This window comes from Marmota monax, unplaced genomic scaffold (genome assembly GCF_021218885.2).
Source record: "Marmota monax isolate L192 unplaced genomic scaffold, Marmota_monax_Labrador192_F-V1.1 WCK01_AAM20220418_F8-fsc00275, whole genome shotgun sequence".
Classification (NCBI taxonomy): domain Eukaryota; kingdom Metazoa; phylum Chordata; class Mammalia; order Rodentia; family Sciuridae; genus Marmota; species Marmota monax.
Window position 1 is genome coordinate 316,309 of NW_026691942.1, and position 26,962 is coordinate 343,270.

Genomic DNA, 26,962 nt, shown 5'->3' on the forward strand with positions numbered 1-26,962 from the left:
ACCTGCCCGTGAGACATAGTCCTAGTAACAGTCAATAAGCTCACCCGCTAGGAAGGGCAGGACTGCGTGTGGCCTGGCACGAGCCTGCCAGGCCTGGTGGGGACATGGCCTTCCGGGTGACACCATGAACACAGGTGAGCGTGGGCCTGAGGTTGGGAGGGTGAGAAGTTGGGGAAAGATGGAGGTGAGCTGTGGAGGGCCCTGAGAGGGAGAAGTTAGGCCTGTTCAGTCAGGGAGGCGGGGGTGAGTGGCAGCATACCAGTCCCAGGACAAGGTGGGCACACGCCCTGGTGTGTGGGAACTGGGGTGGTGGCAGGAAGGCAGGCCTGGAGTCCCTGCCGGGGGCCTCCACTCTGCGATGGCAGGATGATCAAAAGGGACACTCTGCTCCAAAGGACCCTCCGGGCAGAGTGCAGGGGTGGCACCTCCCCGAAGCCCTTCCATGCCCAGGCCTGGGCCAGGGTGGGCTGTGCTGTGTGCCCACTGAGTCCCGCTCCTGCCAACTGCCGGGGACAGCACAGGAGAGGTCTGTCCACTGGACGTCCTGAGGACCCTGGGACCTGGGCAAGCCTGGCTCCCTCCCAGCTCTCTCCAGGATAAATCAGTGGGGTCAGCCTGCAGGGCCCTGGGAGGACAGGCTGAGCACAGTGGGTCTCCCCCAGCCTCTGGCAGCACCTCCCGCTGGGGCAGCAGAGCATCTTCCCAGACACACCTGCCCGTTGCTGGAGATTTCTTCTTGGTGTCCTGTTCTGAGGCCCAAGCCTTGCTGGGGAGCTCCAGAGCTGACGTGGCCCTCTGGGCAGCCTGAGCAGGTGGTCTCAGGGCAAAGGCAGCAGCCTGCGGGTGGAAGCCTGTGGCCACCCACTGCAAGCTGGCTCGGGGCTCAGTGCTGGGCACCTGGCCTCTTCCTGGTCATTGGCTGTTCTCCCAGGCCTCCAGGCTGGTGGAGGCTGAGAGGTGGCCTCGGTGGCCAGCCCTCTGCAGATGCTCTCAGGAGGTGGCCCCCAGGCTGCAGCCAGCCTTGCACTGGGATGCCCCCCAGCACGCGCAGCACCAGATAGGCTCCCGTTTCAGACCCTGGGCTCTTCAGGGCAGCACTCCTGGCCACGCTCCAGAGCCGCCCCTCAGAACGTCTCCCCTCCACTTGCTTCAGAACAGAAGCCACGCCCGGGGTCCCATCCCCAAGTGGCTTCTTTCTTCAGTGAGCACAGACAGCGGCAGGTGACCAGGAGGTGAAAACCCAGTCTTACCAAGTCCCATGGCCACTGCCAGGCCTCCAGGCTGGCCCCGTGACCGATGCCCTGCCAGGCCCTGCGTCCCAGCGTTGCCACACCTGATTCTGGGGAGAGGTGCCAACCTGCTATGGGTCAGATGCCCACCTAGAGGTGACATGGAGTTCTGCTGGGACACTGGAATTGCGGTGGTGGCTTGCCGTCTGCCTCCCATCTGCCTGCAGTGCCCAGCCCAGGCCTTCCGCCCAGGACACTGCTGCGCTGGCCTCAGCCCCCAGGCTCTACTCCTCAGCCCTCCCCACGGTGTCCATGTTCCTTGGCCTCAGCTGCCAGTGCCTGGCCCAGCTGGTCCTGCTCGGCCAAAACCATGTCTCTGTGGTGGCAGCAAGAGCTGGACTGCCCTGAGCTGGAGTCCATCAGCGGAGAGATCCATCAGCTTGCATCCTAAAGGTCCAGTGGCCCTGGCTGGTCGGCTTTTTGCTTGTGAGGAAAGATAACTAAACGCCACGATGCTCACGTGGGGGGTAGAAGGAACCATGAACTCGCACCTGCCTGTGAGGAGCCACCAGAACTGGACCATAAGCTTCCTAGCAACCATGGGGAAGAGGGAACTCGGTCCACAGCAGGCCATCTATTTGAAAATCATAGCTGTTTTTAAAATTTAAAAATAAGTGTTCCAGGTTCCCATAGAGATGTGCCCCAGACGAGGCCAGAGCACAGAAGGCCACCGCACTGGCTGCTGCAGGCCCAGCTCAGTAAGAGCTGCTCTGGACAGGGCCAGGCAGATGGAGAGGCCCGAGGAAGACGGTGTCAGGGCCGCTCTGTCCAGCTCAGCACACTGAGACTCAGAGGCAGCAGCCCCACGGAGGGGTGAGCACCTTGTGCCTGCAGCCAGCCTCTCCTGTGGGATGGGCCACGGCAGGAGAACACTCGGTATCTCCACCTGCACAGAGTGGTGGCCTCGGTGCAGTGGCTGAGGCTAGAACTCAGGAAAGGAGGTCGCCCATGGACCTTAAGCCCTAGGTGTGACTCAGGACCTGTCACAGAGGCCACCGGCAGGTCTGACTGACAGGAGGAGGGGTCTGCCAAAGATGAAGACAGTCTGAGGGGAGGCCCTGCAGCACGGAGCGTGGGCCAAGCCAGCGTCCACAGGGAAGACCCACGTAAATGGCCCAGGGAGGTGGGCTTGCTCCGGCAGAGACGAGCCCAGGGGTCCGAGGGAGCGCGGTTGGGCTGGCGTCCCATGCTGTTAGCAGAGCCCCGGGCCGCAGGGCGAGCAGGTGAGTGAGCTCTGGTGTTAAAGATGGCGCCGGGCCCTCCGCCTCAGCCCTGGCCACGCAGCTGTCTTGAGAGGGAGGGTCCGAGACTCAGAGCTCAGGGAATTCCGTTTCCAGCAGAATTTATGAGCTGCTGGTGCAGTTCAGATGGCCAGCACTGGCCCGGACATCCCTTATTCTTCATGCTGACACAATGGGGCCAGGGAAGGAGCGCCCACGAGGCCTGGGGCCCCGGGAGCTGACCTGGGTCTGGTCATTTTCATTGTGACCTCAATTTCCACGGCAGCTTTGCTCCGGATCTATGGACTCCATTGTCCAGGGGACACAGTTCTTGGGCACAAGCAGGCCTGGGGTGCCGCGGGTGCCAGACTCCAGTGTTCGCGGATGTCTATCTCCTCTCTCCACGCAGGGCCGGCCTGCTCACGGGTAGGGCAGGTCGTGGGGGCTACGCAGGCAGGTGACACCTTGTGCTTGCCCCCCCTCCCTCTCCTGGGCATGGAGCCCAGTCCAGGGCTCAGATTTGGGGAATAACCGTGTGTCATCTGAATGGACACAGGAGTCCTCCAGAGAGGGTGGCATGGGCTGGAGAGGAGCCTGAGCAGAAGGCAGGGAAGGGTGGGTTCTGAGTCGGAGCCCAGGGGCCCCAGCTCAGCGGGAGGCAAGATGTAGCGCCGGGCCTGCGTGCGCTGTGGGCGGGAGAGCCACCCTCCCTGGCCGCATGCCAAGGGGTCTCCAGAAGGCAGCTCGGGGCTGCTGCCGGGAGCAGCGCAGGCACCCACGGCACCGGTCCCACCTCTGCAGCTCCCCAGGCCCTTCCTCCAGGAGCCGCTGGAAGCCCAGGGCGTCCTGAGTACCAGGAGACGGAGGGTGGGCAGGAACACAGGTGGTCTCTGCAGGTCTCTGGGCATCCCCGCCACAGGGTCTGGACAGAGCCTGGAGGATGGCCCGTGGAGGTCACCATCCCGGGCCTCCTTGGGGGCTGAGCTGGGGATTTCTGGGGAAGGCCCTGGCCACCGATGCGTCTTGAGCTCCGTGGGCTGCGCTCCTCCTGGTCTTCTGCTGACTGGCAAGGCCGACGCCCCTGGAGCTGTGCTTCTCGGGCTGTTTGAGTGGCTGTGATGGATCCTCTAATAAAGCTGCCTTCCCTGCTGAGGGGCAGGTCAGACAGTGACTGCCCCCAAATAAGAAAGCCAGAGGCAGGAGGCCCCAGAGACCCAGAGGAGCCCGCAGACTGCAGCCCACAGACTGGGTGCTGCAGAGGGTGCTGGGGAGACCGTCTCGGAGCCGCTTCCTCATGGCACAGCAGTCAGACTGCTGCTCTGAAGGGCCCACAGCCTCATGGCCACGAGGTTCCCCAGGATGGGGCCCTGTCCCTGGCTCCGACTGCGGGGAGGCTGGGTGCAGTGTCCCCACGGCGGGTGCCCGTCCCTGAGGCTGCACCTCACGTCAGAGCTTGCCGCAGCGGGAAAGTCCAGATGGAGGCCCACTTCCCCTCTTTCTTGGCAGTGCTGGGCGGGGACCCAGGGCCTCACCCACGCCAGGCACGCGCTCTGCCACTGAGCCCCACCCAGCCCCACCAAGTCCTTTCCTAGGTGGGAATCCAACCCCAGGAGGCGGGGCAGCTGGGGGTGGTGTCCACGGGCCGTGGGCTCCCCTGCGTGGACAGCCCAGGAGGGACACTCCTCTGTGAAACGGGACAGCGCTGTGCATCCCACCCCTTCACCACACCAGAGTCTACGCGGCTGAGCGAGTGCCTCTTTTGTGTCCTTGATCAATAGTGATGGTTCTGGGGCTGGGCTGGGGCTCAGAGGTAGAGCACTCGCCTGGCACGTGTGAGGCACTGGGTTCGATCCTCAGCACCACGGAAAAATAAAATAAAGATGTCCACCACAGCTAAAAATAAATATTCCAAAAAAATAGGGCTGCTCTGACTTGGTGCTCATCATCCTCAAGGACCAGTGCTATTTGGACTCAGCAAGACCACGGCGAAGCTCTTGTTCCAAAGGGACAGGGCTCTTCTTGGCCTAAGGCCCGTTTTCTGAATGTCCTCCTGCCCTGCCCTGTGGCCACATGTTGCCCACTGGCTGGCCACCAAGGATTTTCTCTGCTGCAATCCCAGTCCACCACTAGGGATTTGTCCCTGTGGGTACTCCCTTCTCGCAAGGCCCCGGGGGTTGGACACACTCTGCCCTGAGCCCCTGTTCCAGGTGGAGGTGGGAGGCGACTCTGACACCCAGGATGGGGCCCTGTCCCTGTGTCCAACTGGGACTCCAGAAACTCGTCCAGAGCCAGGCTGCCAGAGGTGCATTCTGGAGTAGGGCCAGCAGTGGGAGGTCCCCAATTCGCGTCTTCAGCCAACTTCAGAGCCTGCTCCCAGCCCTTGGACCCTGTGCCTTCCCACACTGCTTTGTGGGTCCTCTGCTCTGGGCACCCCACTCACTGACAGACCCCTGGCGCCCACGTTCTCCCCCACCCCCAGTTGGCACAGTGGAGAGCAGTGCCAGGGAGCCAGCTGGGTGGAGTCCCTTTCCTGGCCTCTCCCAAGGCTGCAGCTCGGTGCTGCTGGTTCTGCTCACAGTGGCTGCTGGGCACCGGGACGGCAGTGGGAACAAGTCCCCTCACGTGGGCCCAGCCATAGGCACAGAGGAGGAACCGCCAGAGCCACCATGGGGCTGGGGCCAGCGCCCTAGTCCTGCTTCCCTGGCACGACCTGGTCTCATACGCCCTCACACCTCCACTTTCCACCCAGAGAGCCCCCCTGGGGCCTCCGGGGACACAGAGCCTATCCAGCCCACAGGGTGGGATGTAAGGAGGGACAGGGTGGGCAGAGCGGGACAGAGCAGAGCAGGGGCCAGAGGGACAGGGTGTGGGACAGGGCAGGGAGGAGCAGGGGTGGCGCAGGGAGAGATGTGAGAATTGCGAGAGAGGGACAGGGCATGGGGTGGGGCAGGGCCAGAGGGGTGGGGGAATGGGGGCCTGGACCTGGTGAGTTGGGCCTCCTCCTGGCTTCCATGAGCCTGAGGCCAGGGGAGTCTGGAGGAGGCCGGGGGAGGCTGGAGGAGGCCAGGGAGGCTGGAGGAGGCTGGGGAGGCTGGAGGAGGCCAGGGAGGCTGGAGGAGGCCGGGGAGGCTGGAGGAGGCCCGGGGAGCCCTCCTGGCCCAGCACCCCCACATACACAACAGCCTCGAGCTGTCCCAGGTTGAGGGCCATGAGCAGTGTGTGGACAGGGCAGAGTGCGACAGGGGAGAGCATGGACACCACGGCCACCACGCTGGGTGCAAACCCGGCTCGGTGCCCGCAGCATGACAGCCGAGGGACCCTCGGTGCACCGACTTTCTCATGTGCATGTGGGATCATTGCTCCTACCTCAGAGGTCGGAACATACGCACGAGCCTGGAATTGCACACAGTGAGCGCGGCACAGAGCCTGGCCTGGCCTGAGTCCACGAAACCACGAAGGTGAAGAAAGCCCCTGGCCTCCTGCTGTGGGAAACGCTCACTGCAAACATCCCGCCACGCCACGTGGCTGGGCTCTGAGACCCAGGGCCTCCTGTTAAACATCCCGCCACGTGGCTGGGCTCTGAGACTCAGGGGCTCCTGTCTGCCGGCTGGGCGGCGGTGCCAGTCTGTGGCTGCTACAACATCAAAATGCCTGACACCGGCCACTTAGGAAGGAAAGGTGTGTTTGGGCTCAGGGTTCTGGAAGTTGGTGCCCAGGAGTGGGTGGCCCTGTTGGTTTGGGCTGATCTGGTGCACGTGGAGGGGGGACGGTATAGAGCATCTCAAGCCCAGGCAGGGGTCAGGGCCCCACCAACCCTTCCAGGACATGCCTGGGCCCTGAGGACCTCCACCAGGCTCATGTCACCACCCCTGGGACCAAGCCTTCACAGGGGACCTAGGGACGCCTGTCTAGGCCACAGCAGTACTAAATCCACTCTGTGGCTCCTCAGAGGTCAGCCAACCGCTTGCCATCCTGACAGTGAAACACCATAGTCCTTCCCGGCCAGCCCTGCAGTCCCCCAGCCCTCTCCAGAAGCACGGACGCCGCGGCACAGGCGGAGGGCAGAGCCCCCATCACACCCTGGGTAGCTGTCCTCGGCCACTCCCACATGGGCCCCAGCCTCATTCTCAGCCCTCCGGCGACAGACAAAACCCCTCTCTGCCCCTCAGAGAGGCTCACGGACCTTGTGGTGGCAGCGTCCACACTGGCCCTTTGGAACACAGCCTCTCCTTCCCAAGTCGAGGCTCACTGATCACCCCGTGCTCCAGACCCCTGGCATGACCACAGCTCCCGATGGCCCTGACCAGTGCCCACTGGCCCTCTCCAAAACCCTGGCACCCTTCTCCGCCAGTCCCAGAACATACCACATGATCGGGCGTGGCCTGGTGCTGACCCTGTACCACTGTGTGGGGCGGACACCAGGAAGGTGGATTGGACCTGACCTGAGACACTCCCCTTTCCACTCACGTCCTCTGGTCCCTCTGCCGTGGGCTCCTGTCTCAGAAGTCAGAGAACACGTGGCCCCGTGTGGGGAGCCCACCACCTCCCGTGTCCCTCACTGTGTGTCCATCAAGCTGCCTGGCCTGGCAGGACTATAAAAGGTCAGCTCAGCAACCCGCTGGCCAGCTGCAGACTGCGTTCCCGAGGCTTCTTCACGGCCCAGGAGCGCCTCCCAGGCGGCGGGGGTGTGGGCCCCAGGCACCAGGCACCCGAGGGGCTTGTCCACCGTCAGCTGCTCGTCCTTCTCAGCCTTTCACAGAAGGTGCTGGGCCTCTGGAGACTGGGAGCAGATCTCACCCTGGTCATAAGACGCTCGTTTCTCCCACCATGGGCTGGGCACAGGCCCTGGTTGGCCCTCGTGGTGGACAGGCGTGCACATGCCGAGGAGCAGAAAGACGGGAGGGAACAGTTCAGAGCCAACGGCTGGCCAGAACCCGGCACTGAATGCACGGCCCTGGCCCCACGCAGGGCTGCAGCCCAGCAGCGAGACTGGGCTCAGGTCTGGGAGCTGCAGGGCGACAGGGGGAGTCGGGAGCAGGAGGCACCCTGCAGGGGTGAGCCTGGCACCCACTGAACCTGGGTGAAGGGGAATCCGCGCTGAGGGAAGAGGCTGTGCCCGCCCGGTGACGGGACCCAGGGCTCCTTGCTAATGGTCCCTGTGGGGAGGTGGCCCAGGGTTGACCCGTGACCCACACACCAGGCTTTGCTGTCTGTGATCTTACACAGCAGAAGCCGTCCCAGGGGGAGGAGCCATCTAGAAACTCACGCAGTGACGCACGGGCCGCTCCAGGGTCCTGGGAGGGGCGGCCAGCGCTGGCACATTAGATGGCCTGGGAAATGACCACCCGGAGGCAGACCCACCGCTCACCACAGCCCTCGCTGCTCTCCAGCCCCCAGTGCCCAGTTCAGAGAGGAGTCGGAGGGAAAAGGGCACCAAAGACAGAAACAGCTTCGTCTCCTCCTAAAACAGGACAGCCACCGGGCGGGGGATGGTGCTGCTCCCCATCAGGGGGGCACCAGGGCGCTGCAGGCACGTGGCCTCCTGTGTCTGTGATGGCATTGCAGGGACATGCTGTGACGGAGGCTTCCAGTGAGATGCCCGAGACACTCGGAGCCCAGGGAGATGGGCCCATCAGGACAGAGACGGGTCTGCCTCATGCGCCCCGAGCACGGTGGACCTGTGCTGCTGTGGCCTAGGAGGGACTGAGAGCCCAGCCCTGAATGTCACGCTGTGCTCACCTGAGTGGACTAAGGTGGTCTCCTTAACGAGAGTCACTAGTGTGCAGCTCATCGTGCCACGAGCAAGGCTGGCCAATCCTGCCCCGACGCTCCTGGGGCCACAGGAGCCTGCTCTTGCTCTCTTGTGTCCCTGCGGACCTGGGACAGCTTCCCTCAAGGCCACACTGCTTGTCCCTGCTCTGGGCTCTCTGCAGCGTGGCACTGCCCTGCTTTAATCAGGGGGAAAGTGAAGCCGGAGGACACGGTGGCTCGTCGCCACGGAGTTTCCTCTCTGGTGAGCACAGGGCTCACGTCCATCTCTGGAGGTGTAGGTTGGGTAAGTGGGTGAACTTCCACATCTGCAGCCTTGGGGCTTGGGCCCCGGGAGGGAAGGACGCACACTGCACGTGCAGCAGGGAGGACACCGGGTAGGGCACAAGCGGCACTGTGGAGAAGGATGGTGAGCACTACCTGGTGGGCCGGGAGCAACCACACAGCTCATGGTCCCACAGCTCCAAGGTCACACAGCAGAGCAGCTGAGGAGCCCAGGCCTCTCTGGGAACCAGGTGGGGACTCTCAGTGACTGCACATGGGTGGTGGCTAGACAGCGCCTGGGCAGGGCCTCTGCCTCCTGGGGGCTTGCTGCTTGCCCTTCTGAGTGGAGGACGTGCTGCCTGGACAAAGCCCGTCTGTAGTGGGCACTCACGAGGCTGCACTAGCAGAGCTAGCCTCAGCCTGCTAACAGGCCACTGGCCTCAGGAACCTCCGTCAAGGGACAGCGGTAGCTTGCGACCTCAGGCCTGTGCCCTGTGGCCACAGTCGGCTCTGCCGTCCTCAGCCCATCCAGGCAGGGGACAGTCCCCGAGGTCTCAGCGTTTCAGAGCAAACCCTGCTTCCTGCTGTGCCCAGAGGGCTCTGCAAATAGAAGGGCGTGAACCCAGCGCTGGGGGTGCTCCAGGGGTGCAGAGTGGCCAACAGTTAGGGGGCTGGGCTGCTTTTAGGCCCCATCAGTGGATACGCGCCTTTCTCAGAGGGAGTGCCCACCTCCCGGCAGCTGGGTCAGCACCGGAGCTGGTGAGGAGGGCCAGGCCCAGACCCGAGCCCAGGCTGCGCGGAGGCGCCCAGCCCCACACGTCTGAGCTCTTGCGTGTGACAGCAGTTACGTGGGTCCCTCCCGCCGCTGAGCTGGGTGGAATTGGGTGTGTGTGATCTTGGCGCAGGGCCAGGAACTGTTGGCTAAACCCTTACAACACGGTGATCACAGCGTCTTGCCAAGCGGGGGCTGGCAAGAGGGGAAGAGTGGTTTCCTGAGCTAAGTTCAACCCGTGTGCGGAGAAGTCCTCCGAACCCTGGTCACTGCTTTCCCACAGACGTTCCTACCTGAATCTTCAGAGCAGGCCGAGATCAGGACCCCCCAGGCAGACGGCCCATCAGAGTCTACAGGTCAGGTTTCACTGTGGCCACAGCTCGTGGCCATCACTGAAAGGGGAAGAGCACCTTACCTGCAGACCCCAGCATGGGCTGGGGACCAAAGGGCCCCTGGAGCCCCTGGACCAAAGCCAAGAGAGCAGAGGTGCGCAGCGGCCAGCCAGGAAGCCTCTGCTAGCTCTGGGGCCAGGACTTGGAGGGCAGCCTGGCCAGCGCCGGGACATCAGGACGTGTGCGGTGTCCTCAACACGCACCCTGGGCCCTGTGTGGTGCTAACAACCACCCAAGCATGGAGGCCAGGCTTCCTGGGAGCACTGGGCCCGGGGTGGGGTGCTGTCTTCTGCAGCAGAGGGCAAAGGGGCCCAGGCCCAGGTCGAGGGAGGATTGGTCCACAGACCGGGTGGGTTGGGGCCTCAGCTGTGGGTAAGCAGTCAGGAAGGCTGTGCTCCCTCCAGGAGGGCACAGTCGGCTTGAGGTGCCTGCTGTGCCTGCAGCGCCTCTGTCTTCCAGGGGATGGTAATTGCGTTATTTGTGTTCACCAGGCTAGTCCGGCCTGGGGTGGGAGCGGGTGGAAGGGCAGGGATGCAGCCCCCAGGGAGGCAGGAGCCCGAGTGCTTCCTATGGGTGCCTCACAGGCCCTGGGCATGAGGACATGCGGGAAGCAGTGCCATCTGCAGCCGGATGGGCCCTGGTGGACAGATGCACCCACACTCCTGCTCCTTGGCTCTTACTTTGCCAACCTGTTGCACTGACTTGATGCCCGTTCAGGCTGATGACCCGGGGGTTGCTGGAGGCTGGGCTCTGCCTGAGTGGCTCATCAGTATGACGTGTGGCTCAGTGGGCTGAGAGTCAGGGTCTTGCCCCGGATCCTCTGGAGACAGGAGGCAAGCTGCCTGTCGGAGGCCCCCAAAGAAAGCAATGCTCCTGCGAGATGCTTTACCAGAAGAACGTTGTGGGGAAGAGCATGAGTCGCACAGCAGAAGGGACATCAGGGGGACGGGCCACTCTCGGGAACGTGGAGGGTGCACGGAACCTCTCCTGTCTGTCTGGTCCCACGTGGCCCTCCATGGTGCTTGCAGGACAGATGGGCAGCACAGGCTGTCCCAGGGGTTTGTGTGCCCCTGAGGGTGCTATCAGCACCAGGCTGTGGGGTCATCCCAGGTGCGCGGCCAGTCCCTCCAGACCCCGTCCACGTGGACGCCGCGAGGACTGCCGGGAAGCCTCCTCTGCCAAGGTTCGCAAACTCACTCCAGCATGCCAGCTTGCTGCACGGAAGAGCGTCCCCTCAGAGGGCAGCTCGCAGGGCAGGGGGCAGCACCATCTGCATGGCCAGCGACTCCAGGCCCTGGCTGGATGGAAACCCTGGCAGGAGATCCTGACCTCCTTGGGGTGACACTTGGAGACCCCTGAGCAAGGACGGTGGCTGGTGTCATTGTCAAGGCACAGCAGGACGGGTGGGCTCCTGAACAGTTGGCCTTCTTTGCCACCAGTGGCCAGCGCTGGGACAAGGGTGTGCAGAGGGGGCAGGGCACCTGCCAGCCCACAGGGCCCTGGGACCTGCTTTCCCGTGTCCCTCATCCTCTTGTTGGAAGAGAGCAGCCACCAGAGGGAAGCACAAGGGCACTTTCCCACACGTCGCTCACCCGGAATAGACAAATTCAAAACTCAAAGTGAATTTCCCAACCCAACGCGTGTGACTTTTGGGCCTGCCCCAGGGTGACACGTCGGTGCAGCTGACTCTGAGAGTCCCAGGACAGGGAGCCACGGTGCAGCCTGTCTGCTGATACGAGCTCCTCATGTGAACATTTAAGGTTGTGAAGTTATCTGTAGGTGATGGGATTGTCCCCAGCTCCCCAAGAGCCTCTGCACCCATAAGGATTCGGCCAGGGGCAAAGAGGGGGCACCCGAAACTCAAGTTTGTTTTTTACCAGTTACGTTCAGACAGAAAGAGAGACTGGAAAACAGACCTTACTCGTGGCAGTGGTGATAGCGGCAAGACAGGGATATGTTTAGCTGGACAGTGCAGATGCCCAGAGCTGAGGCTCCACGGAGAAATCAGAACAAGCTGACAGACGGAGGTGAGTGGCTCTTGTGAGTGGACAGGCTCAACTGCGGAGCCAGCTGTTGTGGAAGCCACTGTCACACACCGCCACGGAATCCTGATGAGACGCAGGGTGCACATGCATGTGGTGGTGTGTGCATATGTCTAGTGCTCCATGCTCATACGTGTGGTGCTGTGTGTGCTGTGTGCACATGTGGAACAGCGTGGGGTATGTGTGCATACATGTAGTGGTAATGAACGATGCGTGCAACCAGAGATGTGTGGTGTGTGCATACACCCAGCGATGTGTGTGCTGTGTGCATACACCCAGCGATGTGTGTGGTGTGTGCATATGTGTAGCCATGTCTGATATGTGCATATTGTAGTCATGTGTATAGTGCACACAGTGCGTCATCACATGGCATGTGGCATGTGCATATGTGCAGTGGTATGTAGGCTGTGTGTATTTGTGTAGTGGTGTGCATACATGTAGTGGGGCATGGGGTGTGCGCATGCGTGTAGTGGTGCATGGTGGGTGTGTGTACACATGTTGTAGTGGGGTATGCACATGTGTGTATAAGTGCATGGTGGGGGGCATATGCATGTGTGTAGTGGTGCATGGTGGGGGGTGTGCACATGTTGTAGTGGGGTGTGCACATGTGTGTAGCAGTGCATGGCTGGGTGCATGTGCAGTGTGCAGAGGTGCATGGTGGGGGACGTGTGCATGCATGTAGTGGTGCGTGGTGGGGGGTGTGTACATGTTGTAGTGGGATGTGTGCATGTGAGTAGTGGGGTGTGTGTGGTGTGCACATGTGTGTAGCAGTGTGTGGGGTGTGTGCATGGAGCGATGTGTGGTGTTTGTGTGTATGGGGGTATGTATCTAGTTAAGTTGGTTCTGAAAATCATCTGTTCAAGTCCGAGGAGGACAGATGCCCAGGGACAGTCAAGCTGTCTGGGGAAGAGCAGGAGGGGCAGGTGCTGTCAGGACTGGGGTGTATGATGTGGCCTAAGAACGCACAGTTGGTGGAGCAGAGTAGCCCCGACATGGGTATTCCATGAAGGTGGCACTCCAGCTAACGAGTAGGGAGCAAATCATCCAGTAACACTGCAGGACTGAATGCTCTCGTGCTCAGGACTGTGAAAGTGAGAAGTCTGAGAAGACTTATTTTCTCACATTCTGCTGTTGCACCAATAAATTGGTGAAGCCCTTTCAGAAGGTAATTTTGCAATAAAAATGCACAAACTCCATGAGCAGAAAACTCCACTTCTTGTAATCTAAGTTGCAAAACTTATAGCATAAATGTGCAGCTGTCTGAGAGCAGCCAAGCCAGCACTGTGTGCAGGGCAGTGACCAAGTGGAAAAGTCCAACGCAGGGCACATCAGTATCTCACGTTGCCAGGGGTCAGGTGTGTCTGGCCGTTCCCTGTAGTGTGGACCATGTGCAGTGCCCAAACAGTACAAGACCCCTAGGGACAACACCCAGGGCCACACGCCGGCCCTGTGAGGAGCTTTGGCTGGGGGGGCACTGGCTCTGTGGTGTGTACGGCAGGGCTGCCGTGGGGCTGGGCTTGTGTGGGGCCCTGGCCACTTGCTGTGATTTTCAGATTGTGACTGTGGGGGATTGAGGACTCTGTCAAGGGCTCTGGATCCTTCAAGATGGAAACTCCTCCAAAAGACACAGCTGCCCATCAGGGCAGTGAGGAGTAACCAGAGGTCAGTGGCTATGCAAGATGGGGGGCTGCTGGGCCTGGCAGGGCCAGGGCTCACATTAACCGAGCACAGTTGCCCTGGGTGCTGCCGCAGAGTCCATATGTCAGTGGTCTCACTAGAGAGGGAGATGGGGAAGGCCCCCGCCCACCTGCCCCTCTGCTGCTTATCAGAGCTGGGCAGTGGGTGGTGCCTCCCGGGAACGCCTGGTCTCCAGAGCTCTCCCTCCTGTTCACGCTTGCTGCTGAGGCTGCTTGTGGACACGCAGAGGATCTCGTGTCCTCACTGGCCTTCCCCAGGCCCCTGCAGTGGGGATGCGGTCTAGCCTCCCAGGCCCGGCACCAAGCTACACCTAGGCCCCCTGCTGGTGTGGGCGTGAGCCAGTGGGTGTGAGAGGCAGGGGGCTGAGTGGGTTTGCAGGATGCTGAGGGAAGGGTCCTGTCACATGCAGGCAGCCGGCCCTGCCCATTTCCTCAGGAATCATTTACAAGGGCCGCGGACCACGAGGCCTCTCCTGGGGCCCAGTGGGAGGCAGGGAGGGTCAGGATGCGGAGCTGCCCTCTGCTCCAGGGAGCCCACAGCACCAGCTGCCCTTGGCAGGGCTCAGGGGCTATGGCTCCCAGTCCTTCACTCCACCTTCTGCCCCTCACCAGAGTGTGTGCGATCTTGGGCAGCGCAGGTGCTCCTCGACTGTCCCTAAGTGGGCGAACACATCTGCTTTTCTGCCAGCCTCTTACACAGCAGGACTTGTGCTGGGCATCTGCGCCCACATCCCTTCACACCGACCGGGACGAGGGAAGCTGGTGGCTTGCAGAGGTGCTCTCTCTGAGGCACAGCACTCCTTATTCATGGCTTGATGTTTTAAAGCATAGCTGGTAATTTAATAAGTAATCAATGAACACTCCGTTTTAACTTCAAAGCATGACTGGGTCACATCGATCTCGCTGTCACCCTATCTCGGCCACTGATGCGAGTATAAATCCCATCTCTTCTCCTAAAGTGGAGGCTAGGGACCTCAGTTTGGGACTAATCAGCAGTGATGAACTGAAATAAATGAGGTAAGTATTCTGTGTCTCCAGGCTAATGGGCCCTCTGCAAGGTGCCCCATCCGGAGCAGTCTCTGCAGGATGTGCTGCAGATGGCTCGGGCCAGCAGCACTTCCAAGTCACACTTGCAGAGCTGTACCAACAAAACGCCGCGGGTGAGTCAAGGCCACAGGTTTCCACAGGTGTGTGAACTCGCCCTTCACGTGGCTTGCACACGGCAGGCCCTGCTCCAGGTCTGGGTGGCCACAGCCCCCCGGTGAGGCCGCTGCAGCTGTGTCTAAGGCAGTGCTCCTGCACCTTCATGTGGGGGCCTGAACTTCTGCTGGGGACGGCCTCGCAGGGAAACCGCTCCTGACCTTGTGGGTTTCCTGAGTGTGTGTCCTGTGTGCACTGGCCTCCTGAGTGTGCAGTGGCCTCGGGGCTGTCACCAGGGGCCACAGTTCTGCCTGCAAGGCATCTCTGGTGTCCCATGCAGGCCTCTGCATTCCTCCTCTCAAGTGCTGTGTGTGTGGCAGGTGGGCAGCAGGGAGCCTGGGCCTCCAGGGCAGCTCCCCGAGGGCCCGTCTGAGCCCCTGCCCGTCCACTCCATCCTAACCCAAGGCATTCCTTCCAGCGCTCCCTGCGCCCCTCGGAGACATGGCACCCCACTCTGCCCCGCCCAGCTCCTCAGCGCCAGCCCTGCCCAGGTGAAGCAGCTGGCGGTAGCAGGAGCCTCTACTTCTGACCGGTGAAGTCGGGCTGCCTTTGGGTAAGTTGAACAACAGAGCCCTGTCCAAGAGGGAAGCAGCCCCTGCTCCTGAAAACGTCCTCACGGCCTCCCTCGCTCAGCTCAGACCTGGGATTCCACTTCTTTGTCACCTACAGTGTCCCCAGCACAGACCTAAAGGGAAGAACCGGCACCTTATGCATTTTTGTTTCTCATCATGCTGTTTACTGCAACACTGCTCAAGGGCGTGCAGAGACCAGCCCAGCAATGACTGCAGGCAGGCCTGTGGCCCGTGTCAGCACTGCCGTCCGCAGGCCACTCCAGGTCCCCGTGTCCCAGCACCAGCCTCTGCAGGCCACTCCAGGTCCCCGTGTCCCAGCACCAGCCTCTGTAGGCCACTCCAGGTCCCCGTGTCCCTGCACGAGCCTCTGTAGGCCACTCCAAGTCCCGTGTCAGGTCACTCCAGGTCCCCAAGTCCCTTCACCAGCCCTCTACAGGTCACTCCAGGTGCACGGGTCCCTGCACCAGCACTCTGCAGGCCACTCTAGGACCCGTGTCCCTGCACCAGCCCTCTGCAGGCCACTCTAGGTCCCTGTGTCCCTGCACCAGCCCTCTGCAGGCCACTCCAAGTCCCGGTGACCCTGCACCAGCCTCAGCAGGCTTCTCTACGTCCATATGTTTTCACGAGCTCTCTGAAGGTCACTACAGGTCCCCATGTCCCTGCATCAGCCTCTGTAGGGCAATAAAGGTCCCTTTGTCACTGCACCAGCCCTCTGCATGACACTGCACTTTCCCAAACTGAGGACCTTGGTCCTGACCCACTGGGGATGCGACCTAGGAGGAGTGAGCACACACTCAGACCTATACTCACAGAGGACCTTGGTCCTGACACACTGGGGATGGGAACTAGGAGGTGTGAGCACACACTCAGAACTATACTCACTAATGACCTTGGTCCTGACACACTGGGCTGTCACGTGGGAGGTGAGGGCACACTCTCTGACCTCCCCTCAATGAGGACCTTGGTCCTGACCCACTGGGGATGCGACCTAGGAGGAGTGAGCACACACTCAGACCTATACTCACAGAGGACCTTGGTCCTGACACACTGGGAATGGGAACTAGGAGGTGTGAGCACACACTCAGAACTATACTCACTAATGACCTTGGTCCTGACACACAGGGCTGTCACGTGGGAGGTGAGGGCACACTCTCTGACCTCCCCTCAATGAGGACCTTGGTCCTGACACAATGGGCAGTCACCTGGGAGGTGAGGACACACTCTCTGACCTCCGCTCACTGAGGACCTTGGTCCTGACACACAGGGTTGTCACCTGGGAGGTGAGGGCACAATCTCTGACCTCCCCTCATTGAGGACCTTGGTCCTGACACACTTATCTGACACCTGGGAGGTGAGGACAGACTCTCTGACCTCCCGTCACTGAGGACCTTGATCCTGACACACTTATCTGACACCTGGGAGGTGAGGACAGACTCTCTGACCTACCCTCAGAGAGGACCTTGGTCCTGACACACTGGACTGTCACCTGGGAGGTGAGGACACACTCTCTGACCTCCCCTCACTGAGGACCTTGATCCTGACACACTAGACTGTCACCTGGGAGGTGAGGGCACACTCTCTGACATCCCCTAACTGAGGACCTTGGTCCTGACACACATATCTGACACCTGGGAGGTGAGGGCACACTGTCTGACCTCCCCTCACTGAGGACCTTGGTCCTGACACACTGGGTGACACCTGGGAGGTGAGGGCACACTCTCTGACATCCCCTCACTGAGGACTTTGGTCCTGACACACTGAGTGACACCTGGGAGGTGAGGGCACACTCTCTGACCTCCCCTCACTGAGGACCTTGGTTCTGACACACTGGGCTCACAACTGGGAGATGAGGGCACACTCTCTTACCTCCCCTCACTGAAGACCTTGGTTCTGACACACATATCTGACACCTAGGAGGTGAGGGCACACTCTATGACCTCCCCTCACTGAGGACCTTGGTCCTGACACACTGGGCTGTCACCAGGGAGGTGAGGACACACTCTCTGACCTCCCCTCACTGATGACCTTGGTCCTGACACACTGGGTGAAACCTGGAAGGTGAGGGCACACTCTCTGACCTCCACTCACTGAGGACCTTGGTCCTTACACACTGGGCTGTCACCTGGGAGGTGAGGACACACTCTCTGAACTCCCCTCACTGAGGACCTTGGTCCCGACACACTGGTGACACCTGGGAGGTGAGAGCACACTCTCTGACTTCCCCTCACTGAGGACCTTGGGTCTGACACACTGGGCTCACAACTGGGAGGTGAGGGCACACTCTCTGACCTCCCCTCACTGAGGACCTTGGTTCTGACACACTTATCTGACACCTAGGAGGTGAGGGCACACTCTCTGACCTCCCCTCACTGAGGACCTTGATCCTGACACACTAGGCTGACACCTGGGAGGTGAGGGCACAATCTCTGACCTCCCCTCACTGAGGACCTTGGTACTGACACACTGGGTGACACGTGGGAGGTGAGGGCACACACTCTGACCTTCCCTCACTGAGGACCTTGGGTCTGACACACTGGGCTCACAAATGGGAGGTGAGGGCACACTCTCTTACCTCCCCTCACTGAGGACCTTGGTTCTGACACACTTATCTGACACCTAGGAGGTGAGGGCACACTCTCTTACCTCCCCTCACTGAGGACCTTGGTTCTGACACACTTATCTGACACCTAGGAGGTGAGGGCACACTCTCTGACCTCCCCTCACTGAGGACCTTGGTCCTGACACACTGGACTGACACCTGGGAGGAGAGGGCACACTCTCTGACCTCCCCTCACAGAGGACCTTGGTCCTGACACCCTGGGCTCACACCTGGGAGGTGAGGGCACACTCTCTGCCCTCCCCTCACCGAGTACCTTGGTCCTGACACACTGGGCTGTCACCTGGGAGGTGAAGACACACTCTCTGTCTTCCCCTCACTGAGGACCTTGGTCCTGACAAACTTATCTGACACCTGGGAGGTGAGGACACAGTCTATGAACTCCCCTCACTGAGGACCTTGCTCCTGACACACTGTGCTGTCACCTGGGAGGTGAAGACACACTCTCTGTCCTCCCCTCAGAGAGGACCTTGGTCCTGACACACTTCTCTGACACCAGGGAAGTGAGGACGCACTCTCTGAACTCCCCTCACTGAGGACCTTTGTCCTGACACACTGGGCTGTCACCTGGGAGGTGAAGACACACTCTCTGACCTCCCCTCACTGAGGACCTTGGTCCTGACACAATTATCTGACACCTGGGAGGTGAGGACACACTCTCTGAACGGCCCTCACTGAGGACCTTGGTCCTGACCCACTTATTTGATACCTGGGAGGTGAGGGCACACTCTCTGACCTCCCCTCACTGAGGACCTTGGCCCTGACCCTGGGTGACACCTGGGTGGTGGGGGCACAATCTCTGATCCCTCCTCACTAAGTACCTTGGTCCTGACACACTTATCGGACACCTAGGAGGAGAGGGCACACTATCTGACCTCCACTCACTGAGGACCTTGGTCCTGACACACTGGGCTGACACCTGAGAGGTGAGGGCACACTCTCTGACCTCCCCTCACTGAGGACCTTGGTCCTGACACACTGGGCTGTCACCTGGGAGGAGAGGACACACTGTCTGACCTCCCATCACTGAGCACCTTGGTCCTTACACACTTATCTGACACCTGGCAAGTGAGGACACACTCTCTGACCTCCCCTCACTGAGGACCTTGGTCCTGACACACTGGGTGACACCTGGAGGAGAGGGCACGATCTCTGATGTCCCCTCACTGAGGACCTTGGTCCTTACACACTGGGATGTCACCTGAGAGGTGAGGACACACTCTCTGACCTCCCCTCACTGAGGACCCTGTACCTGACACACTGGGCTGTTACCTGGGAGGTGAGGGCACACTGTCTGACCTCTCCTCACTGAGGTCCTTGGTCCTGACACACTGGGCTGTCACCTGGGAGGTGAGGGCACACTTTCTGACCTCCAATCACTGAGCACCTAGGCCCTTACACACTGGGCTGTCACCTGGGAGGTGAGGGCACACTATCTGATCTCCCCTCACTGAGGACCTTGGTCCTGACACACTTATCTGACACCTGGGAGATGAGGGCACACTCTCTGACCTCCCCCCACTGAGGACGTTGGTCCTGACACACTAGGTGTCACCTGGGAGGTGAGGGCACACTCTCTGACCTCCCCTCACTGAGGACCCAGGTCCTGAACAATGGGCTGTCAACTGGGAGTTGAGGACACACTGTCTGACCTTCCCTCACTGAGGACATTGGTCCTGACACACTGGGTTGTCACCTGGGTGGTGGTGGCACATTCTCTGACCTCCACTCACTGAGGACCTAGGACCTGACACACTGGGCTGTCAACTGGAGGTGAGGGAACACTCTCTGACCTCCCCTCACTGAGGAAGTATGTCCTGACACACTGGGCTGACACCTGCGAGGTGAGGGCACACTCTCTGACCTCCCCTCACTGAGGAAGTTTGTCCTGACACAGTGGGCTGACACCTGTGAGGTGAGGGCACACTCTCTGACCTCCCCTCACTGAGGACCTTGGTCCTGACACAGTAGGTGTCACTGGGAGGTGAGGACACACTCTCTGACCTCCCCTCACTGAGGACCTTGGTTCTGACACACTGGTAACACCTAGGAGTTGAGGGCACACTCTCTGACCTCCCCTCACTGAGGACCTAGGCTCTGACACACTGGGCTGTCACCTAGGAGGTTAGGGCAGACTCTCTGTCCTCCCCTCACTGAGGACCTTGGTCCTGACACACTAGATGTCACCTGGGAGCTGAGGGCACACTCTCTGACCACCCCTCATGGAGTACCTTGGTCCTGATACACTGTGTGTCACCTGGGAGCTGAGGGCACACTCTCTGACCACCCCTCACTGTGGACCTTGGTCCTGACCCATTGTGTGTCACCTGGGAGGTGAGGACACACTCTCTGACCACCCTCACTGAGGACCTTGGTCCTGACACATTGGGTGACACCTGGGAGGTGAGGACACACGCTATGACCTCCCCTCCCTGAGCACCTTGGTCCTGACACCCTGGGCTGTTACCTGGGAGGTGAGGACACATTCTCTGAACTCCCTTCACTGAGGACCTTGGTCCTGACACACTTAGCTGTCACCTGGGAGGTGAGGGCACACTCTCTGATCTCCCCTTACTGAGGACCTTGGTGCTGACACACTGGGTGACACCTGGGAGGTGAGGGCACACTCTCTGACATCCCCTCACTGAGGACCTTGGTTCTGACACACTGGGTGACACCTGGGAGGTGAGTGCACACTGTCTGACCTCCCCTCACTGAAGACCTTGCTTCTGACACACTTATCTGACACCTCGGAGGTGAGGGCACACTGTCTGACCTCCCCTCACTGAGGACCTTGGTCCTGACACACTGGGCTGTCACCTGGGAGGTGAGGGCACACTCTCTGACCTTCCCTCACTGAGGACCTTGGTCTTGACACACTAGGTGTCACCTGGGAGGTGAGGGCACACTCTCTGACCTCCCCTTACTGAGGACCTTGGTCCTGACACACTAGGTGACACCTGGGAGGTGAGGGCACACTCTCTGACCTCCTCTCACTGAGGACCTTGGTTCTGAAACCCTGGTGACACCTAGGAGGTGAGGGCACAATCTCTGACCTCACCTCACTGAGGATCTAGGCTCTGACACACTAGGCTGTCACCTGGGAAGTGAGGGCACACTCTCTGACCTTCCCTCACTGAGGACCTTGGTCCTGACACACTAGGTGTCACCTGGGAGCTGAGGGCACACTCTCTGACCACCCCTCTCTGAGGACCTTGGTCCTGACACACTGTGTGTCACCTGGGAGGTGAGGACACACTGTCTGACCACCCTCACTGAGGACCTTGGTGCTGACACACTGGGTGACACCTGGGAGGTGAGGCCACACTCTCTGACCTCCCCTCACTGAAGACCTTGCTTCTGATACACTGATCTGACACCTGGGAGGTGAGGCCACACTCTCTGACCTCCCCTCACTGAAGACCTTGCTTCTGATACACTGATCTGACATCTGGGAGGTGAAGGCACACTCTCTGACCTCCCCTCACTGAGGACCTTGGTCCTGACACACTGTGTGTCACCTGGGAGGTGAGGACACACTGTCTAACCACCCTCACTGAGGACCTTGGTGCTGACACACTGGGTGACACCTGGGAGGTGAGTGCACACTGTCTGACCTCCCCTCACTGAGGACCTTGGTCCTGACACACTGGGCTGACACCTGGGAGGTGAGGCCACACTCTCTGACCTCCCCTCACTGAAGACCTTGTTTCTGATACACTGATCTGACATCTGGGAGGTGAAGGCACACTCTCTGACCTCCCCTCACTGAGGACCTTGGTCCTGACACACTGGTCTGTCACCTGGGAGGTGAGGAACACTTTCTGACCACCCCTCACTGAAGACCTTGGTTCTGAAACACTGGGGTGACACCTGGGAAGTCAGTGCACACTCTTTGACCTACCCTCACTGAGGACCTTGGTCCTGACACACTGGGTGAAACCTGGGAGGTGAGGGCACACTCTCTGACCTCCCCTCACTGAGGACGTTTGTCCTGACAGAGTAGGTGTCACCTGGGAGGTGAGGGCACACTCTCTGACCTTCCCTCACTGAGGACCTTGGTCCTGACACACTAGGTGTCACCTGGGAGCTGAGGGCACACTCTCTGACCACCCCTCTCTGAGGACCTTGGTCCTGACACACTGTGTGTCACCTGGGAGGTGAGGACACACTGTCTGACCACCCTCACTGAGGACCTTGGTGCTGACACACTGGGTGACACCTGGGAGGTGAGTGCACACTGTCTGACCTCCCCTCACTGAGGACCTTGGTCCTGACACACTGGGCTGACACCTGGGAGGTGAGGCCACACTCTCTGACCTCCCCTCACTGAAGACCTTGCTTCTGATACACTGATATGACATCTGGGAGGTGAAGGCACACTCTCTGACCTCCCCTCACTGAGGACCTTGGTCCTGACACACTGTGTGTCACCTGGGAGGTGAGGACACACTGTCTGACCACCCTCACTGAGGACCTTGGTGCTGACACACTGGGTGACACCTGGGAGGTGAGTGCACACTGTCTGACCTCCCCTCACTGAGGACCTTGGTCCTGACACACTGGGCTGACACCTGGGAGGTGAGGCCACACTCTCTGACCTCCCCTCACTGAAGACCTTGTTTCTGATACACTGATCTGACATCTGGGAGGTGAAGGCACACTCTCTGACCTCCCCTCACTGAGGACCTTGGTCCTGACACACTGGTCTGTCACCTGGGAGGTGAGGAACACTTTCTGACCACCCCTCACTGAAGACCTTGGTTCTGAAACACTGGGGTTACACCTGGGAAGTCAGTGCACACTCTTTGACCTACCCTCACTGAGGACCTTGGTCCTGACACACTGGGCTGTCACCTGGGAGGTGAGGGCACACACTCTGACCTCCCCTCACTGAGGACCTTGGTCCTGACACACTGGGCTTTCACCTGGGAGGTGAGGGCACACTCTCTTACCTGCCCTCACTGAGGACCCTGGTCCTGACACAATGGGCGGTTACCTGGTAGGTGAGGGCACACTCTCTGACCTCCTCACAGTGAGGACCTTGGTTCTGACACACTGGGCTGTCTCCTGGGAGGTTAGGACACACTCTCTGACCTCCCTACAATGAGGACCTTGGTCCTGACACACTAGGTGTCACCTGGGAGCTGAGGGAACACTCTCTGACCACCCCTCTCTGAGGACCTTGGTCCTGACACACTGTGTGTCACCTGGGAGGTGAGGACACACTGTCTGACCACCCTCACTGAGGACCTTGGTGCTGACACACTGGGTGACACCTGGGAGGTGAGTGCACACTGTCTGACCTCCCCTCACTGAGGACCTTGGTCCTGACACACTGGGCTGACACCTGGGAGGTGAGGGCACACTCTCTGACCTCCCCTCACTGAAGACCTTGGTCCTGACACACTGGGCTTTCACCTGGGAGGTGAGGGCACACTCTCTCACCTGCCCTCACTGAGGACCCTGGTCCTGACACAACGGGCTGTTACCTGGTAGGTGAGGGCACACTCTCTGACCTCCTCACACTGAGGACCTTGGTTCTGACACACTGGGATGTCTCCTGGGAGGTTAGGACACACTCTCTGACCTCCCCTCAATGAGGACCTTGGTCCTGACACACTGGGTGTCACCTGGGAGGTGAGGGCACACTCTCTGACCTCCCCTTACTGACGACCTTGGTCCTGACACACTAGGTGTGACCTGGGAGGTGAGGACACACTCTCTGACCTCCCCTCACTGAGGACCTTGGTCCTGACACACTGGTGACACCTAGGAGGTGAGGGCACACACTCTGACCTCCCCTCACTGAGGAACTGGGTTCTGACACACTGGTTACACCTAGGAGGTGAGTGCACACTCTCTGACCTCCCCTCACTGAGGACCTTGGTCCTGACACAGTAGGTGTCACCTGGGAGATGAGGACACACTCTCTGACCTCCCCTCCCTGCGTACCTTGGTCTTGACACACTGGCTGACACCTGGAGGTGGGGGCACACTCTCTGACCTCCCCTCACTGAGGACCTTGGTTCTGAAACCCTGGTGACACCTAGGAGGTGAGGGCACACTCTCTGACCTCACCTCACTGAGGATCTAGGCTCTGACACACTGGGCTGTCACCTGGGAAGTGAAGGCACACTCTGTGACCTTCCCTCACTGAGGACCTTGGTCCTGACACACTAGGTGTCACCTGGGAGCTGAGGGCACACTCTCTGACCACCCCTCTCTGAGGACCTTGGTCCTGACACACTGTGTGTCACCTAGGAGGTGAGGACACACTGTCTGACCACCCTCACTGAGGACCTTGGTTCTGAAACACTGGGGTGACACCTGGGAAGTCAGTGCACACTGTTTGACTTACCCTCACTGAGGACCTTTGTCCTGACACACTTATCTGACACCTGGGAGGTGAGGGCACACTCTCTGACCTCCCCCCTCTGATGATGTTGGTCCTGACACACTAGGTGTCACCTGGGAGTTGAGGGCACACTGTCTGACCTCCCCTCAATGAGGACCTTGGTCCTGACACACTGGGTTGTCACCTTGGAGGTGAGGGCACACTCTCTGACCTCCCCTCACTGAGGACCTAGGCTCTGACACACTGGGATGTCACCTGGCAGGTGAGGGCACACTCTCTGACCTCCCCTCAATGAGGACCTTGGTCCTGACACATTAGGTATCACCTGGGAGGTGAGGACACACTCTCTGACCTCCCCTCTCTGCGTACCTAGGTCCTGACACACTGGCTGACACCTGGAGGTGAGGGCACACTCTCTGACCTCCCCTCACTGAGGACCTTGGTTCTGAAACACTGTGACACCTAGGAGGTGAGGGCACAATCTCTGACCTCACCTCACTGAGGATCTAGGCTCTGACACACTGGGCTGTCACCTGGGAAGTGAGGGCACACTCTCTGACCTTCCCTCACTGAGGACCTTGGTCCTGACACACTAGGTGTCACCTGGGAGCTGAGGGCACACTCTCTGACCACGCCTCACTGAGGACGTTTGTCCTGACAGAGTAGGTGTCACCTGGGAGGTGAGGGCACACTCTCTGACCTTCCCTCACTGAGGACCTTGGTCCTGACACACTGGGTGAAACCTGGGAGGTGAGGGCACACTCTCTGACCTCCCCTCACTGAGGACGTTTGTCCTGACAGAGTAGGTGTCACCTGGGAGGTGAGGGCACACTCTCTGACCTCCCCTCACTGAGGATCTTGGTCCTGAAAATCTGGGCTGTCACCTGGGAGGTGAGGCACACTTTCTGACCTCCCCTCACTGAGGACCCTTGTCCAGACACACCGGGCTGTTTCCTGGTAGGTGAGGGCACACTCTCTGACCTCCTCACACTGAGGACCTTGGTTCTGACCCACTGGGCTGTCTCCTGGGAGGTTAGGACACACTCTCTGACCTCCCCTCAATGAGGACCTTGGTCCTGACACACTGGGTGTCACCTGGGAGGTGAGGGCACACTCTCTGACCTCCCCTTACTGAGGATCTTGGTCCTGACACACTGGGTGACACCTGGCAGGTGAGGGCACACTCTCTGACCTCCCCTTACTGAGGACCTTGGTCTTGACACACTAGGTGTCACCTGGGAGGTGAGGCCACACTCTCTGACCTCCCCTCACTGAAGACCTTGGTCCTGACACACTGGGTTGTCTCCTGGGAGCCGAGTGCACACTGTCTGACCTCCCCTCACTGAGGACATTGGTCCTGATACACTGGGCTGTCACCTGGGTGGTGATGGCACATTCTGTGACCTCCGCTCACTGAGGACCTAGGCCCTGACACACTGGGCTGTCACCTGGAGGTGAGGGCACACTCTCTGACCTCCCCTCACTGAGGAAGTTTGTCCTGACACACTGGGCTGACACCTGCGAGGTGAGGGCACACTCTCTGACATCCCCTCCCTGCGTACCTTGGTCCTGACACACTGGGCTGACACCTGCGAGGTGAGGGCACACACTCTGACATCCCCTCTCTGCGTACCTTGGTCCTGACACACTGGCTGACACCTGGAGGTGAGGGCACACTCTCTGACCTCTCCTCACTGAGGACCTTGGTTCTGTCACACTGGTGACACCTAGGAGGTGAGGGCACACTCTCTGATCTCACCTCACTGAGGACCTAGGCTCTGACACACTGGGCTGTCACCTGGGAGGTGAGGGCACACTCTCTGACCTTCCCTCACTGAGGACCTTGGTCTTGACACACTAGGTGTCACCTGGGAGCTGAGGGCACACTCTCTGACCACCCCTCACTGAGGACCTTGGTCCTGAAACTCTGTGTGTCACCTGGGAGGTGAGGACACACTCTCTGACCACGTCACTGAGGACCTTGGTCCTGACACACTGGGTGACACCTGGGAGGTGAGGACACACTCTCTGACCTCCCCTCCCTGTGAACCTTGGTCCTGACACCCTGGGCTGTCACCTGGGAGGTGAGGACACATTCTCTGACCTCCCCTCCCTATGAACCTTGGTCCTGACACCCTGGGCTGTCACCTGGGAGGTGAGGACATTCTCTGACCTCCCCTCACTGAGGAACTTGGTCCTGACACACTGGGTGACACCTGGGAGGTGAGGGCACACTCTATGACCTCCCCTCCCTGTGAACCTTGGTCCTGACACCCTGGGCTGTCACCTGGGAGGTGAGGACACATTCTCTGACCTCCCCTCACTGAGGACCTTGGTGCTGACACTCTGGGTGACACCTGGGAGGTGAGGGCACACTCTCTGACCTCCCCTCACTGAGGACCCTGGTCCTGAACAATGGGCTGTCAACTGGGAGTTGAGGGCACACTGTCTGACCTCCCCTCACTGAGGACATTGGTCCTGACACACTGGGCTGTCACCTGGGTGGTGATGGCAAACTCTCTGACCTCCACTCACTGAGGACCTAGGTCCTGACACACTGGCTGACACCTGGAGGTGAGGGCACACTCTCTGACCTCCCCTCACTGAGGACCTTGGTTCTGACATAGTGGTGACACGTAGGAGGTGAGGGCACACTCTCTGACCTCCCCTCACTGAGGACCTAGGCTCTGACACACTGGGATGTGACCTGGCAGGTGAGGGCACACTCTCTGACCTTCCCTCACTGAGGACCTTGGTCCTGACACACTTA

At 60.1% G+C, this 26,962-nt stretch overlaps 1 protein-coding gene and 1 long non-coding RNA gene across 4 annotated transcripts in view; one reads left to right on the plus strand and one right to left on the minus strand.

Moving 5' to 3' along the window:
• The window catches only part of Ptprn2 (protein tyrosine phosphatase receptor type N2), a 769,678-nt gene that overhangs the window by 140,018 nt on the left and 602,698 nt on the right, over window positions 1-26,962 (minus strand). The window lies entirely within an intron of this gene.
• Window positions 11,413-26,962, plus strand: part of LOC124082555 (uncharacterized) — a 68,460-nt gene continuing 52,910 nt past the window's right edge. The window contains exons 1-4 of the long non-coding RNA XR_006848499.2: window positions 11,413-11,733; window positions 13,302-13,410; window positions 14,484-14,605; window positions 15,064-15,198. This is a non-coding gene — a long non-coding RNA (uncharacterized LOC124082555). The remainder of the gene's footprint in view (window positions 11,734-13,301; window positions 13,411-14,483; window positions 14,606-15,063; window positions 15,199-26,962) is intronic.